The sequence below is a fragment of the Pinus tabuliformis genome, chromosome 1_2, assembly GCF_031772625.1.
Source record: "Pinus tabuliformis cultivar Carrire ecotype Pingquan chromosome 1_2, CPIR1, whole genome shotgun sequence".
NCBI classification, from domain to species: Eukaryota; Viridiplantae; Streptophyta; class Pinopsida; order Pinales; family Pinaceae; genus Pinus; species Pinus tabuliformis.
This window is the reverse complement of record NC_142298.1, coordinates 959,634,374-959,653,857: the sequence shown is the minus strand read 5'-3', so window position 1 is coordinate 959,653,857 and position 19,484 is coordinate 959,634,374. Positions and strand designations below refer to the sequence as shown.

At 41.4% G+C, this 19,484-nt stretch overlaps 1 pseudogene across 1 annotated transcript; it reads left to right on the top strand.

Annotated features, from left to right (window-relative positions):
• Window positions 1-310: 310 nt before the first annotated feature.
• Window positions 311-19,092, top strand: LOC149209158 (L-gulonolactone oxidase 3 pseudogene; annotated as a pseudogene). The gene is made up of 3 exons (XR_016253081.1): window positions 311-1,087; window positions 6,367-6,520; window positions 18,033-19,092. The product of XR_016253081.1 is annotated as an L-gulonolactone oxidase 3 pseudogene (transcript).
• Window positions 19,093-19,484: the final 392 nt, after the last annotated feature.

Below are 19,484 nucleotides of genomic sequence, written 5' to 3'. Positions count from 1 at the left end.
TTTGTAATAATTAAACTGCGACCCAAATTAGTTTAGGTGCCACGGGAAAAAACAAAATACATAACGTGTATAGATTCCACTTCCGGAAATTATCTGGTGGGTCCCAGCATAGTCCACGGAAAAGCTGGTGGGTGTCGGCAAACCCACGTGGCCAAAGTTGGCGTGATCAAAAATTTTCACCGTAAATTATGTGGTGGGTGTCTGCAGACGAACGTGGTCAAACTTGGCGTGGTCAAGAATTTGACTGCCCAACTCGAGGTGTATAATTGAGGTTCAGAGTTCATGCAGCCCCATAGTTTTGAGTCAATCGATGGCGCAACTCAGGAAGGTGATCGATTGGTGGGCATTCATTCTTATAATTTCATTGCAGGCCTATCTTTGCTCAGCTGCATGTCCGCCCCCACCTGTTCAAATCGTTTCCAAGGGCTTCCAACTCACAAACTATCGCGGGATATGGGAGGGTGAAACTACCTGCAAGGTTGCAAAGGCCGTTTTCCCCAAGACTGAGGATGAACTCCTCCGAGAAGTTGCAGATGCAGTAAAGAAAGGGAGAAAGATGAAAGTTATAAGTGTTGGAGCTCATTCCCTCAATCGTTTTGCCTGCCCAGGGGGAGATGGAGGGGTTGTTATCAGTAGTCGGGACTACAATTCTCGTATCATGGTGGACGAGGAATCGATGACAGTGACTGTTGATGCCGGGGTAGAGTTGAGGGTACTTATAGATACGCTTGCGTCAAAGGGTCTTGCATTTCCTCAAGCAACCGACTGGGATTTTATTTCAGTGGCCGGCATCGTTAGCACTGCAGCCCACGGGAGTGGATTGTGGGGTAAGGGCGGTGGAATCCACGAATATGTGGTGGGCATGAGCCTCGTTGTTCCTGCGCCTGCGAATAAAGGATATGCAAGACTCCTCCATTTGACAAACAATGACGAGGATCTGAAGGCAGCGAGAGTGTCTCTGGGAGTGCTGGGGGCCATCTCACAGTTGACGTTTCAGGTGGAGAAAATGTTCAAGCGATCCGTCACTTTGGATCTGAAAGACGACTCGGATCTAGAAGAATCGTTCGTGAAGTTCGCTGAAGCCCATGAATTTGTAAATGTGTTAGAAAACCTGCACAGATGAATCTAGCTAGTAAAGGTTGAACACACAGCTTTGCAGAGCAAAAGCACTAAAAGAAAATCGAAAGAAGAAAAGAATGATTCAATCGAAAATTATGTTACAATGCTCATGATATAGCATTACTGGGTGAAGATCCCAAGGTAATGACTATAGTGGTGATCAATGAGAAGACTCAACACCTACAACAAGTTCCAGAGATAACTAGTCAGTTGCGGAGTTAAAGAAGGAGCAAATCAAGGAGTAAATCATGCAAAAGGAATTTTGCATGCAATCCCATGCTCTAACTAAAAGTCCGCATGTAGATGTGTAGTAGTTCCAACATGCAAAAGGAATCTTGCATGCAGTCACATGCTCTAACTAAGAGTCTACATGTAGGTGTGTAGTAGTTCCAACACCCCCCCTGAACACCACTATGTGGAAAAATAGAAAATGGGCCCTGGCAACTAAGGCAAAAGGTCACCCAAAATACAATGCAACTTGTACTAAAATGGAGGAAAGAGGGAAAACCTCGTGGGAAAACCCCCCCCTCAAAATACAATGTAATCAAAAGAGAAGAGGAAGAAAAATACAATTGCTAAGCAATCGTGTCCTTCACTCCAAGACGATCACGCAAAGAGCGAAACTTCTGCTCAACGAATGTCTTGGTGAAGATGTCTGCAGTCTGTTCTGCTGAAGGACAGAACTGCAAATCAATGACCCGATCATGTACTAAGTCTCTGATGTAGTGCATATGGATCTCTATGTGCTTTGTCCGCTGCCGCTGTACTGGATCCCTGCAAAATTTGAGAGTGCTCTGGTTGTCACACCAGATGACAATGGGCTGGTGGAACTGGACGCCCAACTCAGTGAGGAAGTGTTGTAGCCACAGAGCCTGAATGGTGATGTTGACTACTCCTCGGTACTCAGCCTCAGCTGAAGAGAGAGCAATAGCAGCCTGCTTCTTGCTCGACCAACAGATAGGGCCAGATCCTAGACTGAGTGAATATCCGGAGGTGGACTTGCGATCAATGCTGTCTCCCACCCAATCAGAATCTGTGAAGCCAAGGAGATTCAATGCAGTGCCTGCTGCATAGTGAATCCCGAAGGTGATGGTGCCCTGCACATATCGGAGGATGCGCTTGGCAGCATTCCAGTGTAGCTCATGCGGCTCCTGCATGTATCTGGAAACTGCCCCTACTGCATATGAGAGATCTGGTCTGGAGTGGGTGAGGTACAATAAGCTCCCCACTAGTTGTCGGTAGAGAGTGCTATCAACTAATGGAGTGTCACCTCCATCCTCAAGGTGGACCCCAGACAGAAAAGGAGTCGGTGCTGGCTTGCAGTCAGTCATGCGAAATCTCTCGAGGAGATCCCGTGCATACTTAGCCTGAGAGAGTTTGATGCCTGTGGCATTCTGGCTAATCTCAAGACCAAGAAAGAAGTGTAATGGACCCATGTCCGTCATCAAGAACCTATCATGCAAGGCCCTCTTGACTGTAGCAATGGCTGAAGCCGAGCTGCCAGTGATTAGGAGATCATCTACATACAAAACTAAGATAAGAAGAGAATCATGTGTCCTAAGCATGTAAACATTCGGATCAGACTTACATCTTTCAAAGTTTTGTGATAAGAGAAAAGAATCCATCTTCGCATACCAAGCTCTCGGGGCTTGCTTAAGGCCGTAGAGAGATTTCTTCAGTCTGCAGACCAAAGATGAATCCTGAATGAAACCATGTGGTTGCTCCATGTAGATCTCCTCAGATAGGTCTCCGTGAAGAAAGGCATTCTTCACATCCATCTGATGTACTTCCCACCGCTGGGCAGCCGCAATGGCAAGTGTAAGGCGTATGGAATCCATCTTTGCTACTGGAGCAAAGGTCTCGTCATAATCAATGCCATGCACTTGTTGGAAGCCTTTGGCTACTAGCCTTGCTTTCCGTCTGGTGATTTGCCCATCTGCAGCACTCTTGGTCCTGTAGACCCATTTGCATCGGACAAGTTTCCTTCCTGAAGGAAGGGGGACCAGATCCCAAGTCTGGTTCTCGAGGAGGGAGTTATACTCCTCCTCCATGGCGGACTCCCAAGATGGATGCCCAGTAGCCTCAGCATAAGACTGTGGATCAGAAGATTGAACCAAATGACAATGCCAGGAGGGCGATGGTTCAGCGGCAGTGAGGACAAGAGGAGGATCAATAAACTCTGAGCTAGTCCTCTGTAGATCAGAATTGTCCCCCACAAGACCATTTCTAGCAGCTGGTTGGTCTTGTGCATATATCTCACGTAAGCTCCTTGTTCTCTGATTTATGACAGGGGAATATGATTCACTGCTGGAAGCCCGATTTGGGCTTGGATGTGGATCATCATTTGCATGCATTAGATTTGTATCTGAAGACTCTGTCTTTGCATCTGCATGCTCTTCCTCGGTATCTGAATGTACTGAGTCATCATCTCGAACATGAGGTAGATAAAAAGTGTCTGCATGCGGCGCTTGAGGTGCATGCGAGAGACTTTCCTCAAATTTGACACTTCGCTCAATGATGAGCTTGTCCGTAGAGGGAATCAAGAGTCGATATCCCTTCACACCATCAGGGTATCCAACAAAGATGCACTCAATGCTCTGTGGATCAAGAGCTTTCCTCTTTTCAGAGGGGATCCGGGCCCATGCTCGAGAGCCGAAAACACGGAGGTGAGTGACCTCTGGTTTAGTGCCGCTCCAAGCCTCAAAGGGGGTCTGGTCCTTGACAGACCTATGAGGAGATCTGTTCTGGATGTAGTTAGCACAATTAAGTGCTTCGGCCCAAAGCTTATGAGGCAGTGACTTGGCATGCAACATGCAGGAAGCCATCTCTTTGAGAGATCGGTTCTTTCTCTCAGCAACTCCATTCTGCTGCGGAGTGTATGGAACTGTGTACTGCAACTGTATGCCGGACTGAAGGCAAAGGTTATGAAGTGCTGTGTTAACATATTCCCCCCCATTGTCTGTACGGAGGGCTTTGATCTTTCTCTCTGACTGTGTCTCAACTAGTGCTTTGAAATCTTCAAAGTGCTCAAAAACTTCAGATTTGTTCCTGAGAAGATACACCCAAGTATACCGTGAGAAATCATCAATAAATGTAAGCACATACCTTGCTTTGTTGATGGAAGGATGAGGAAAAGGCCCCATGAGATCACTATGGATCAGATCTAGAGGAGAGGATGCTCTGTGAGTCTTGCCGGTGTCAAACTTTTCTCTGGGATGTTTGCCAAGAACACACCCTTCACAAACTCCTTTGGAGAAACTGATATTTGGCAAGCCTTCCACCATCTCATTCTTGCTTAGCTGCTGCATATACCTGTAATTTAAGTGACCAAACCTCTCGTGCCAAAGCCTACTACTATCATCAGCATGTGTAAGCAATAAGGAGGATTCAGATTCAATAAATTCAGAAAATGTATACAGTCTGGCTCCATTGTTTACCTCACCAGTTGCAATTTTGGCATTGCTATGTAGATCATATATGTTCACTGCATCTGGAGTGAATTCCACTCTCTTTCCGGTGCCGGAATGAGTGATCTGATAAACTGAAAGCAGGTTTACCGAAAGTTTTGGAACATGAAGCACATCTTCAAAGCTTCCGTGTAAAAGTTCCACTCTACCTTTTCCGGTGACCTCAATAGGTGAGTCATCTCCCATGAGGATGGGAGGTCCTTTGCATGCATCCAAAGAGGAATATACTTCCTTTGCAGCAGCCATATGATGTGATGCACCAGAATCTATAATCCATGCATCAGGAGAAGAATTAATTGCAACTAAAGCATGAAAATTGTTACCTTTTCCGTGTGGCGGATCCTCAGTTTTCTTCTTGGCGCCCTGAGGGATGTGGTCCCCAAGGTTATGCTTCTGAAGGATTTCTGCCATTTGGTCAATTTGTTTCTTCATGCAAGAGGATTCTGGATGGAATCCTCTTTGACAGTAGGTGCATCTGTTTCCTTTCTTCCCTTTCTCATTTCTCGAGCCGGAGGAGTCATTGAAGGGCTTGGTGTACCCTTCCTTCTTTGGATGGGAATGTGCTTTTCCTTTGTCTTTCTGCTGCTGATTTTTCTGATTTGAATCAGATCTGTGAATTTTATTGTGGCTGCCATCATGCACAGCAAGTGCATGTGCTTTTGGAGGTTTGATTTTCCCCATGCCAATGAGTTTATCTTGCTCAAAAATAAGAGACTCCATAAATTCTTTGAGAGAAGGCATAGTGTAGGATTTACCTGTTGCGAGCCTTACTGAATGAAATGTAGACACAAAGACGAAGTATTCCGGTCCGAGCTTTGACATAATAGAGAGAACTTGGCGACTCTCCTCCTTGGATTTGTCAATTCCACAACCCTTGAGTTGCAGCAATAAATCATTATATTTGGTGAAGAAATCTTGAATTCTGTCATAGTTCCGTGGATCCAATGATAGCAGCTCCACTTCGAGCAGATGTCCTTTCATCTCATCCTGTTTCCCGTAGAGCTCTTCAACCTTTTTCCAAATCTCATTGGGAGTATTGCAGGCAGATAGATGAAACTGCAACTCTGGAGAGATGCACATGCATATGGATCCGTGGGCCTCATCCATACGGTTGAGGTACTTGGATTTCTCTATGGCTGAAGTGGGTTCCACTTCTGTAGCCATGGTAATCCTGTACAACCCTTTATGACAAAGGTATCGAGCCATTTGATCCTTCCATTCATGATAGTTGTACGGTGTTAGGATCGATGCTTTGGGAAACTCCATTTTTCTGTCAATCTTCGATCTCCAAGCTGTAATACTTGCAAAATAAAGTACTGATGCGCCTTTTATCTAGCAACCTGTGGGCTCTGATACCATGTAAATGTGTTAGAAAACCTGCACAGATGAATCTAGCTAGTAAAGGTTGAACACACAGCTTTGCAGAGCAAAAGCACTAAAAGAAAATCGAAAGAAGAAAAGAATGATTCAATCGAAAATTATGTTACAATGCTCATGATATAGCATTACTGGGTGAAGATCCCAAGGTAATGACTATAGTGGTGATCAATGAGAAGACTCAACACCTACAACAAGTTCCGGAGATAACTAGTCAGTTGCGGAGTTAAAGAAGGAGCAAATCAAGGAGTAAATCATGCAAAAGGAATTTTGCATGCAATCCCATGCTCTAACTAAAAGTCCGCATGTAGATGTGTAGTAGTTCCAACATGCAAAAGGAATCTTGCATGCAGTCACATGCTCTAACTAAGAGTCTACATGTAGGTGTGTAGTAGTTCCAACAGAATTTGGGTCGATATCTTGGTATCCTTCTCTGCGTCAAGCCTTGTACATGATCCAGGACAGAGTGCCCATTGAGGTCGCAGGAAACGGGAAAGTTTCCAACCCAACCTTTCAACCGTTGACAGTGCAAACTGTGGTACAGACGAGGGCAAACGGTGAGAAATTAGTCTGGATAATTTAGTTTAAACTTACAAATTATATGTTTTTAATTTATAAATATTTGGGGACTAGTTAGAGCATCTGTGTTTTTTTTTTTAAATTACGAAGTCTTTAATAATCAATAGTTTGTCCAGAAAATCATTTCCTTCGCTTCCTCATTTTTCAATAGATTTCATCATGCGTATTATATATATGGAGAGAGACATAATATTATAATTTTGGAGAGGCCGAAACTTAAAAACGGAAAAGTATAGCTTTTTTAGTAACTCTTACATGAGTAAAATTTTGTTCACTAACTCAGCATCCATTTCCATCTCTCTCGGTCTTTGAGATAGTCCATCTTGGAAATCAATGAAGCGAAGTTGAATGCTAATTTTCTCAAATAGTGTGAATCATGATGAAGCAATTCCATAAAGGAAGTGTGATATGCATTTTTTTTGTTAGGATCAATTGCTTCCTGCCATGGAAACAACTTTTTAGTTCCTACGCATGCTTACAGGGATATCATGGAGTTTTCAAGAACACTCCAAGGACATTGACCTATGTGCATTAGTATCTAGTATATTTTTATGAAAGGGTTTTTTTAAAATACTGTAGTAGCAAATGGAGTGAGGTTACATTGGTTGTTGGCATCAACATGTTATCCTCTTTGATGTCAACATAGACTTTTTGCACTTCTATCACTTTGATGTCAACATAGACTTCTTGCACTTCTATCACTTGTTGGGCATCTTCTTTTCCTTGAGTTGGAGATGTCGTGAGGTATTTATCTTTATTAGGATTCACTTTCTACACTCATCTCTTGGTTGTGTAGTTCTTAGGGTGAGCTCTTAATGAAGTCACCAACATTCACTTCTCAATGTCCACTCATATTGCGGTGGCAAAAAAAATTCTTGATATTGCTACATGGATTGTCTAATGCAGTGCTCCTCTCTTATGTGCCTTTGAGTTCATTATTGGATTTGGGGTGTTTTCTTGCCATTCCTCCTCTTCTTGAATGTGGCTTACTTCTTTAGAAAATGTTATATAATGGCCTTCCTTCACATAGAATGAGAATGCCTCTAAACACCAACACATAGCTTTATTGCCTCTCTTCTTGCAATAGTGACAAACAAGGGATGCCTTGTTTGATGCAGACCCGTTAGTCTCCTTTTCTTTCTTTACTCAATTAATTGACTTCTTGTTTTCTTTAAGTGATGAATTAGCATGTTCCTTCACACTTTCTTCATCAATTCCCATTTTTAATTTTCAATAAGAGGAATGAGGTGGTAATGGGCTTCCAACTTCCTTCTTCATTTATTATTTCTCTTCCTAGTAATGAATAGGCCAATTCTACATTTCCTTTTCTTTCACAAATGCAGTCTTTTTATTTGTGTCCTTTTCATTTCTACCATCAAAACTGTGCAAAACCTACGCATTCATGCTTAACCCTTTATTCAGCTACAATGGTGATTAGGATGCCTTTTCTACTCTTTTCTATCATTGCCTATCATATCCCACTTATTTTAGTAGTTTGAGTCAATGCCCTTGGCATGCTTTTCAAATTCACCAAAATGTTGTTAAGAAAATCTTAAGGGAGGTTAACTTACTAGAGTTGTCCTAGTCACAGTGTTAGCGTCAGCATTGGAAATGGAAGGTGGTTTTGCTTCTCAGTTCTCCTGGAAATATACTTAAAGCTTTGTTAATGCTTCTTCCTTCTCTTTCAACTCTTTTTTTAGTTGAGTCTTTATTCGAGTGAGGCTATTTTCTTGTCATCTATTCAACTAAATGACCTTCTCTCCTAGGTATACATGTTGAAATTCATGCTTGTCCCAATATGCCATTACCATGGAAAGGGACTATGGGCATTCAACAAATTACTTCTCTAGAAATGACCATAGTACGATAAATATTTTGATATTCTCCATCCTTTCCATCTTTGGGTTCAACAGTTATACCTATTTCTTCAAGTGTTGGTTTGCTTCTCGAATATGAGAAGTGATGGCTCATAGGTCTCCCAACCCCTCTTTATTTTCTTCACCCATGTTAGGTCTATAACATTCTAGAAATTGTGTCATGGTCTAAAATTCAACTACTCTGATATGTTATGATTTGTAAATGAGGGACTTACATATCCACTCACTTCACAAACACTAACACTATGTGGAAATGATGTTCTGGTCCCTATTCTCAGTCTCACATAGATACTGTTATGCTCTTAACCTGCAAAGTAATACCGAACATAGAATATGCGAAGAAAAGATACCCAGAACACAAAATATGCGAAGAAAATATACCCAGAACACAGAATAGCAATGATTTTATTACTCAGAGAGAAATGTTCACAGGCCTCTTCGAGGGGGCAACCTCCAATAGAGCAGAGCTCGATTACAAAACAAGACACGATACTCCTCGCAGGGAGTCTCTATCCTTTATATATGACTCATACATGCAATGCCATGGGCCAATACCGTGGGTTTTATTAATACCATCTATCTAATACTACCGCCCATTTACCATCTATCTAATACTACCGCCCATTTGCAACTAACTGTGGTCCCGTCATTAATTGCGGGTTAACCACTTACAAATATTAATATGGGCTTTATTGACTCTTGACTATGACGTGATCCCATGACATAAATAAGGGGGTTAGGGTGGGACCCTAACATGCCCTCCCCCTTAAGACTAGCCTTGTCCTCAAGGCTGAAGCTGCAGAAACTGCTGAAGAATAGTGGCTTGTTCCCAAGTTGCATCTTCCGGAGAGGTGTCTTTCCATTTGACGAGGACCTCCTTAATCATGCGGCTGCGCAGGTGCTTGTCACGTGTGTCTAGAACCTGTTCAGGTTGAAGCCAGATTGACCCTTCTTCGTCCAATTCAGGTAGACTGGTTTGAACTCGGCAATTGTTCCCAATCACTTTTTTGAGGCACGATACATGGAAAACTGGGTGGTTTTTGCTGTAGGTGGCAAAGCCAACTTGTAAGCCACTTCTCCAATGCGCTGAAGTACTTGGTATGGTCCGTAAAATTTTGGAGAGAGCTTTTGAAAACCTTTGTCTTTGAGTGATGTTTGCTTATATGGTTGCAGCCTCAAAAAGACCTGATCCCCTTCTTGAAATTGGCGCTCTGAGCGATGTTGGTCAACTTGTTGCTTCATACGGTTCTGAGCTTGATGAAGATTCTCGCGCAGATGGGCAAGCATGGTTGCGCGGTGTTGTAGGAGTTGTTCCACGACTTGTACTTTGGAGCACCCCGTGAGATAAGAAGTAGGGGAAGGCGAAAGTTGACCATAGACTGCTTCATAGGGAGTCATTTTGGTGGTGGCATGATAGTTGGTGTTATACCACCATTCCGCCAGAGGTAACCACTGTACCCAAAGGTGTTGCTTTTCTGAAGTGAAACACCTAAGGTAGGTTTCTAGACATTTGTTGACGGCTTCAGTTTGACCATCTGTTTGTGGATGATATGAAGTACTAAGTTTGAGTTGAGTGCCTTGTATTCTGAAGAGCTCCTGCCAAAAATTACTGGTGAAGATGGGGTCGCGGTCGGACACAATAGAAGTGGGCATGCCATGCAATTTGAAGATCTGATCCATGAAAGTTTGAGCAACCAAAGTTGGTGTAAATGGTTGGGGTAGGGCGCAGAAATGAGCATACTTCGACAGTCGGTCCACAACCACCATGATGACTGACTTGTTCCCAGACTTTGGAAGACCTGTAATGAAATCCATGGAGACCTCCGTCCAAATTGACGCCGGAATGGGCAATGGTTGTAATGTGCCTGGTGTGTTGACGGTTTCCCCTTTGTGGCGTTGACAGACATCACATTCTGCTGAGAAAGTAAGGATGTCCTGTTTCATGCCGGTCCAAAAAAATGATCTTCTGGTACGAGCATACGTCTTCTGAAAGCCCGAATGTCCTGCAATGGGAGATGAGTGCAATTCTACCAAAATGCGACTTTTGAGGGTGGATGTTGGTGATATTACGACTCGGTCCTTGTAGCGAAGAATATCATTCTGCCACGAGTAGCCCTTGCTGGAATTAGGATCTACCTGCAATTGAGAAATGAGTTGGGAGAGCTCGGGATGTGAAAACCATTCCCTGCGAGCCTCTTCAATCCAGTCTGGAATGGGGAGGGAAATTGCGAGCATAGTACTTTCCTCCTCAAATTCGCGCGACAATGCATCTGCTACACAGTTGTCTTTCCCTTTCTTGTAAATGATCTCATAATCATATCCCAGCATTTTGGCTAACCATTTGTTTTGTTGTGGGGAAGATAGGCGTTGCTCCAAAAAATATTTAAGACTGTGATGATCTGTGTGGATTTGGAAACGTCGCCCCAACAAGTAAGGTCGCCAGGTCTCGACTGCATGTAAGATGGCCATCATTTCCTTCTCGTAGGTAGATTGGCCCAGATTCCTCCCACTTAGTTGTTGGCTGGTGAAGGCCAATGGTCGCCCTTCCTGTATTAAGACCGCTCCAATACCTGTTCCCGAAGCATCACATTCAATTACAAATGATTTGGTGAAGTCCGGTAGTGCTAAGACGGGAGTGGAACACATGGCGGTTTTGAGAGCGGTAAATGCCTATTGTGCTTCCTCGTTCCAGAAGAAGGAATTTTTCTTTAGGAGTTGTGTTAGGGGCTTCGCTATGCGGCCATAGTTGCGGACAAATTTACGATAATAGCCTGTGAGACCCAAAAATCCTCTCAAGCTTTTCAAGGTCTTAGGTTGAGGCCATTCTTGCATTGCCTGGATCTTTTTGGGGTCCACCTTGACACCTTCACGCACCACAATGTGGCCCAAATACTCAACTTCTTCCATGCCAAACGAACACTTAGACATCTTGACAAATAATTTATGCGTGCGGAGTAGTTGCAAGAGTAGATCTACATGCTGAAGATGTGCCGCCCAAGTGCCACTATAGATGAGGATGTCATCGAAGAAGACAAGGACAAATTTTCTGAGATATGGTTTGAGGAGGTGATTCATAAGGCTCTGAAAAGTAGAGGGGGCATTACAGAGACCAAATGGCATGACCAGGAACTCATAATGGCCTTCATGAGTTCTGAAAGCCGTCTTGGGAATGTCGACTTCCTTCATGCGAATTTGGTGGTAGCCTGAGCGAAGATCCAACTTAGTGAATAATTGAGCCCCATTGAGTTCGTCCAGCAAATCGTCAACCACCGAGATGGGAAATTTATCTTTGACTGTTAACTTATTGAGGGCCCTGAAGTCGGGACACATTCGCCACTCCCCATCTTTCTTGAGGACCATGACCACTGGGGATGAATAAGGACTAATGCTGGGACGAATGACACCTGCTTCCAACAATTCCTTGATGATTTTTTCTATTTCATTCTTTTGGGTGAACAGATATCTGTATGGCCGAACATTTGGGGGTTGGGCCCCTGGAACCAATGTGATGCTATGATCATGTTCCCCTCGCGAGGGTGGAAGCTCATGAGGCTTGTCAAAGACCGTCCGATGTTTATCTAAAATCTGTTGCATCTCAGGATGAATTGGCAGAGACATGGTGTCGACTAACTGGATGGCATTAAATTGAGATACCACTCCATGATGGCCCTCTTTTAACAATTTTTCCATCCTATGCGAGCTGATGATAGAGGGGGCTCCCGCCTGTAGTCCACGGAGGGTATGTGTGGAGTTGTTCTGCTTAAAACTCATATATAACTCTTGGAAATCCATTGTGATTGACCCAAGAGTGCGGAGCCATTCCGTGCCTAGGACAATGTCGCAACCCCCCATGTGTATTGCAAACATGTGGGTTTTCAATTGATAATCCCCCATTTGAAGTTTGACATTTTCACAGCGACCTTCACATTTCATTGTGCCCCCATCTGCAATCTAGACTTGGAAGTTAGAAACTGCCCGGACGAAACAATGTGCTGCTTCAGCGATCTTTTGATGGATGAAATTATGGGTACTTCCACTATCAATCAAGACTACTACTGGGCGATGTTTAAGAAAACCCCTGATTTTGAGAGTTTGAGGAGAAGAAATTCCTGCTAATGCATTTAGCGAAATAATTGGTTCATCAGACACAATCTCCTTTTGGTTATCTTCTTCGATCGCCTCCGGTTCCTCAAGTGGTGGATCTTCCTCGGTGGAGCTATAGTCAGTGGCATCTATTTGAAAAAACTTGGGCTCTTTGCATTTATGACCCGGGGAATATTTTTCATCACAGTAGTAACATAGTCCTTGCTTCCTTCTTTCGGCCATTTCCGCAGGTGACACCTTTTGAATCTTAAGTGTCTGAGTCGTATTGGGAGCCTTTGAGGGACGTCCTTTAGCGGTGAAGTTGGGGTAGCTGGATTGGGCTGTTAATGCACGTTCCACCTTACGAGCTACCTGGCAAGCCTCTGTCCATGTGGGAGGGTGGTGGAGTAGAACCTGAGCTTTGATGGCTTCTTTAAGACCGCTGATAAAGCATTCCATGTAGAACTCATCTATGAGACCCCTAGTGCGGAAGGCTAAGGCTTCAAAAGCAGTAATATATTCCTCCACTATACCCGTCTGTCAGAGCTTAGTGAGACGCCCCAAAAAAGAGTCTTCCTGTTCAAAGCGACTTCGAAGAGTTTTGGAAAATTGGGCCCAATTCTGAAAATGTCCATTGCAACGCTGATGCCATTCCTTCCATTTCCATCGTTCATTGTCCAAGTACATGGTACCCACCATAAGCTTAGTCCCCTCATCTATGATATGATTCAATTGGAAATACTGCTCCATTTGTGCTAGCCATGCGGACGTGTGAGAACCGTCAAATTTATGCATATCCAACTTGGGAGGTCGCTGACTGGGTGGTGGATGGGTGTGCCAGACGTGATGAGAGTGGCTAGATTCATCGTCATGGTATTCATGGCCATTATACGCCTCCTCGTGGGCTGGCTCCTTGCTCTTTGGGAGTGCATCATGTATCTGCTGACTTATTCCTTTAAGCTCAAGTTCAATATTCTTCACCGCAGTTTGGAGGGAGTTCACATGGTCTTCAATTTTTTCTATCCTTTCATTGGCCATCGCTTGAGCGCAAGTTTCTACCATACACCAACCTGATGAAAAATTTGGACCGCCTCAAATTTTTTTTACTAAGAATTGAATGGTACCACCTTGCTCAGCTCGTCGTTCTAATTCTGATGGGCTAGGTCACCAATAAGCACCCCGGAAGATCTCAGACTTTTTTTTTGACTTTTTTTTTTTTTTGGAAAATTCCTAACGGAGTTTTACTCCTTCCTAATCAATACTGCAGTCGCCAAATCCTCAGAATGTCAATGCCGCCAAAAGTCCTACGAAAATTATATCTAGGGACAGGAACCCTTCACAACTACTCCGATCTGGTGGATCTGAGAGATCTGAATGGTGGAACAACTGCTGCTGCTGATCTGATGGAGCTGCGGGACTGATGTCGACTGCTGCTGCACTTGCTGATCTGGAATAGGTGATGTGTGATCCCCCGATAGAAAGGGAACTATGGTCTTGAGAAGTGTCCGGTGCTACAGATTGCAATATACATAAGGGTCTGACAGTAGTACTCGGCCCAATGTTTCAGGACTCTAACTAAGGAGGATCGACCGTACCCTTAGCCGTACAACCCGACTACCCTATCGTACGGGCGAGTAATCTCTCCGAGTGCTGTTCTCGGTGTACTGTAGCCACAAGACGGCCGAAGGTTTATCTATGGCGAGGTTTCAAGGGAGCTAGGGGGCTTCCTATATACCCAGAGGGTATGTGGAAGACAGTCCGTGCGCAGTTCTGTCTAATGCGCTACTACTCGAAGGGGTACCCACAAGGGTTACAAGGGAGTCCAACAGACGTGACCACCTCTTGTATTTCCTGCGTGCATGCCTCCCCAAATCCGCAGGTTTATGCGCTTAACGACAGATCCCGTGGTTTAAAGATGCCGGAACACGTCTCTAGCCAAAAAATTTTGCTAAAAGTTGGAGATCCCACCGAGCCCTGGAAAGTGCTCTGATACCACTTGTTATGCTCTTAGCCTGCAAAGTAATACCGAACATAGAATATGCGAAGAAAAGATACCCATAACACAAAATATGCGAAGAAAATATACCCAGAACACAGAATAGCAATGATTTTATTACTCAGAGAGAAATGTTCACATGCCTCCTCGAGGGGGCAACCTCCAATAGAGCAGAGCTCGATTACAAAACAAGACACGATACTCCTCGCAGGGAGTCTCTATCCTTTATATATGACTCATACATGCAATACCACAGGCCAATACCGTGGGTTTTATTAATACCATCTATCTAATACTACCGTCCATTTACCATCTATCTAATATTACCGCCCATTTGCAACTAACTGTGGTCCCGTCATTAATTGCGGGTTAACCACTTACAAATATTAATATGGGATTTATTGACTCTTGAATATGACGTGATCCCATGACATAAATAAGGGGGTTAGGGTGGGACCCTAACAGATACCGTTGTCCTCATAATGGCCTATTATTGAGTGTAAATTGCAAACACCAAGTTGTTAGTCACACAATAGCAATTAGACCAATAAAAGTTAAGACCTTGTTCTTACAAAAAAAATTGTGTAGCATACTTCAAATAAGTAGTGGCTAAGTATGAATGTCACTTCATGAGTGTCGTTCTCTTTTCATGTTGTATGATATTGAGTAATTTTCTTTGATAATGGGCTTTGGGAGTGTAGTTCTCTATTCATGTTGTATGATATTGAGTAATTTTCTTTGATAATGGGATTTGGAAGTGTTGTTCTCTATTCATGTTGTATGATATTGAGTAATTTTATTTGATAATGGACCTTTGTGGCTTCTTTGATCAATGTAATTTTGATTTGTTATGAAAACATGCTTATATACTCTAGTAAACTAAACATGTAACAACCAACTAGCAATGTATTGGTACTTTGGTTTCTGAGTTGCTTTTTTCTTTCTTGTTGATCCTCAAGAAGTAAAATGTGTGTCTTTGTTTTTAAACACTATGCAAGTATACACAAAATGGTTGTGTTTTTTGGTTTCAAGGTTTATGTTCCTTCTTGTTTACCATGCTTAGTCACTTCAATGCCAATTGAATGACACACACTCCAATACAGTATGTGAGAAACTCCATTAAGGATCTAATCGAGTTTTTACAAATGTCTTGGAGATATGAACATACATATTCAATCTCTAATGGTTTATGTTATATAACATTATTTAAACTAACATTTAAGAGACTAAATTCCTCTTACTTCGGTTTAAAATTTGATTAATAAAACTATATTGTGCTAAATAATTTTAGCACTTTAATTTTCATTATTTAAATATTGAAAAAGAGATGATCATCTACGTAAAAAAAAATATACAAATTCCAAATATAAAATTTTGTATAAAATTAATTCATAGGATGTTAGAAATCGGCTATATAATTACTCCAATAATCCACTTTCCTCGGATCAAACATGCCACTAACAAGACCTAGCTCTAATTATGAGGCCAAGAGGCCAAGTAACTGTAGGATAAAAGGTATTGAACCATGCCTTTCAATACGAAAAATGACCAAATTTATAGATATACATTAGATTGTTTGAGCAGGATTAAATGAGTAAACAACTACAACCACAACAACAATACAACATGTGACGAGGAAAACGAGTGTTTATAGCTATGTATGGCCTATGGGGTACAACCACCCTATGGGCATGGATGTAACCTGCTCTACCATTAATGGCCCTTTGCCCAAGAAAGTGGCAATGACTTGTTTAAGAACTAAGCACCTCGGTATGTAGGAATTTAACCCACGGAATGACCAATAGGCTTTGGAAAATTTGGAATTCACTAAAAGAGAGAAAATATGCCTTTCTGAAAAGATAAAACCACGTAGAATAGTCTTGATATAGAGAGAGAAATTCTAAGAATGAGTGAGGAATTGCAAGTGGAGCAATAGCTCTTTGATTTGAGCAATTGATCTCACTTCGGTAATATAGACAGATGGATTGAGTATATTAGCTATTGTAATCAATGAATTAATTGTAGTAATGAAAGTCAAGCCGGAACAAATCGACCTAACAACTTTATTATATCTTAGATCCTTTAGATGACTATTTAGATGGTACTTATTACAATCAGGATTACTATTTCTAGGCTAAAAGAGGCGGAGGTAATGCTGAAAAGCGAGGAAAGAGTGGGAGGTAATGGTGAAAAGTCAGATTTTTTCATTAGGGTAAAGTTGGGTTTCCATGATGATTTAAATAAGTTAGAGTTATGGGGCATTTTGACCCATTAATTGAATGTGTAAGTTGTGTAAAAATTGGGTAGAAAAATATTTGAAAATATCAACAACAACTTTTTATTTTCATTTTTTTTTTATTATTTTTTTCAACTTATTTAATTATTTCTGAATTTATTTAATTATTTTTTTTGCTTCTTCATTTTATATTTGTAATATTTTTTACTCTTGAACCCAGTATGCAAGAAATGTATAAATAAAAAGATTTATGCAAAGTAATATAAACATTTGAACTCCATCAAAATAAAATAAAAATGACTTTATGTTAACATAAAAGTTCTATGTTATTATTATTTTTAATTAATTTTTGTTGAGTAGTTAAGGTAAACTTGACTTGGTCAAGTTACCAATGGTTTTGATCTCCAGGTTTATGAGAACCCATGGTATTCATGTGGAATGTAGCCTATTTAAAATGAGTTGAAAATAATGGAAAAAAATTGTTTAAAGGTTGTGTGCGTGTCTTAGTTTAGACTTAGTTCTTATTTTCTAAGAGATAGTTTTGATCTTATTTATGATTTGAAGTCTCTAGGTGTAGCTTGGCTCACCTATGAGCTGCTAATTTATATTTCCATTTTTTAACAAAAAAAGAATTAAATCAGCCTAAATCTATCTTAACTCTCAATCTTCAAATCTCTTGAAATAAAAATATCTTAAAATACATTTAATAAATCCTAAATTAAAATAAATCTAAATTAACTAAAATCTTTATTAATTATTAAATTAATTTACAAACATTAAATCTTACGATCATGGATTAGTTTTAACTTTTTAATTCATTTATATTTACATTATTTTTCATAATTTACTGAACTTTATTAATTATCAAATTAATTTACATTTACATGATTCTTTTAGTTATCGTCTTGGAAATAGGAACGTTAACATTTTTATATTATTTTCGATATTAAATGCTAGAAATTGATTTAATTGCTCTTTAACCCATGAGATTGGTGTTACTGGAATCCATGTAAATGTGTGTGAGATAGGTTGGAATCTATGTAAATGTATTGGATGCCCATTTTAGACTATAATAAAGGCAAGCGATTGACTTATTGCCTCGGTTTTGGAATAGGTGTAAGGACTCCATATCCCGCGGGCCGCGATGTTTGTAGTTGATTGAATATGAGGAAAATTTTGTTGTTACAGTAGCGTTAACTTTTATTGATTGGCTTTGTATGTCCCTTTCTCTCGATCTAGTTGTTGCTGCTTTTCTTTTACTAATGGAGATAAAATAACAATGTGCATGTGATGTGCAGAGGAAGAGATCTATGCGACAAGAGACGCAAGCAAGCTCTGCAACATATCTAAAACCCAAGTAAACCAAGGTGTGCAGACGGGAAATGGATATCTCAATGACGGGCTAACGTTCGAGAAATACCCTGTGATAGGTTACAACCATCTCATGCAGACTTCCTCCGGATGCCAGGGCAATCCCCGCAACACTTCATGCCCATGGAAGGCAAAAGAGTTGAGAAGTAACAGCACTATCTGTCTGTGGGACACGCAAGTAAACGGCAACTTCTTTTTCCATACGTCCATCGCCATTCCTTTGTCGAGGATAGCAGAAGCCATTCGCGACATCAAGCGCCTGCGAGACATTCACCACAGTTTAATGTGCGGGATAGACTATTATATCGGAGTTGTTATGAGATATTTTAAGAAATCTGAGGATTTTTTGTCCCACAAAGAAGATAGCGTGGACGTTGAATTTATGTACTTCCGCTATCGCGAGCCCGGCAGGCCGCGGTGGAATGAGCACGTAATGGAAGAGATGGAGCAGATGCTTCTCCACAAATACGAAGGGGTGCCGCACTGGGGCAAGAACCGAGTCGACACCTTCCAAGGCGCTGCAAGGCGGACAGTCAATTTGGGGAAATTTTTGGAGGTAAAGAAGCGGTTGGATCCACACGGATTTTTCTCCAGCGAATGGTCGGATGGAGTTTTGGGGATCGGAGAGCATGGCGTAGAGATATGGAGAGATGGATGTGCTGTGGATGGGCTGTGCGTTTGCAAAGAAGATCGACACTGCGCTCCCGAGAAAGGATTCTTCTGTAAACCAGGAAGGGTTTGGAAGAAGGCCCGTGTTTGTAGACAACTCTGACAATAAAGTATCTCTGAAAAGAGCAAATTTAAGATTGAGGTTTGCTTCAAATTAATGTTGTGCCAACAAAATACACCGTAACCTAAATAAGAAATGTCGGGGTCTGTAACCGGATGAGGGAGAGTGAAGCCACATACCATGGTGCATGCGTTAAATATTGAGGATCCTGATCTGTCTTTGGGCGAATCGGAAAGTAACACAATGAAACCGATTTGTAATGTCCAGAACTAATAATGCTCGTGATAGTCGGTCTAATGGTGCATTTGACCGTTACACATAAACCATGTTTCACTTACATTATAATAAACTGACTTGGAAGAACCTGCCATCGGAGTTGGAATTTAGATTCAATGTTTTAGGTCTTTATATTTCTTTCAAGAAATTTATGTTTAAATTTTTTTATTGTTTTGATAATATATTAACTTTTTATCGTGAAAGTTTTATTAAAAAATTATTTTTCAATAACATAATTATGTTAAAAAAAAAAAATTCAATAACATAATTATGTTAAAAAATTTCACATATTTGTCATAAGTAAAAAAAAAAAACGAAATAACTATAACACACAAATGACTTATTGAATTATGAATCTTGGTTTGAAATTGTA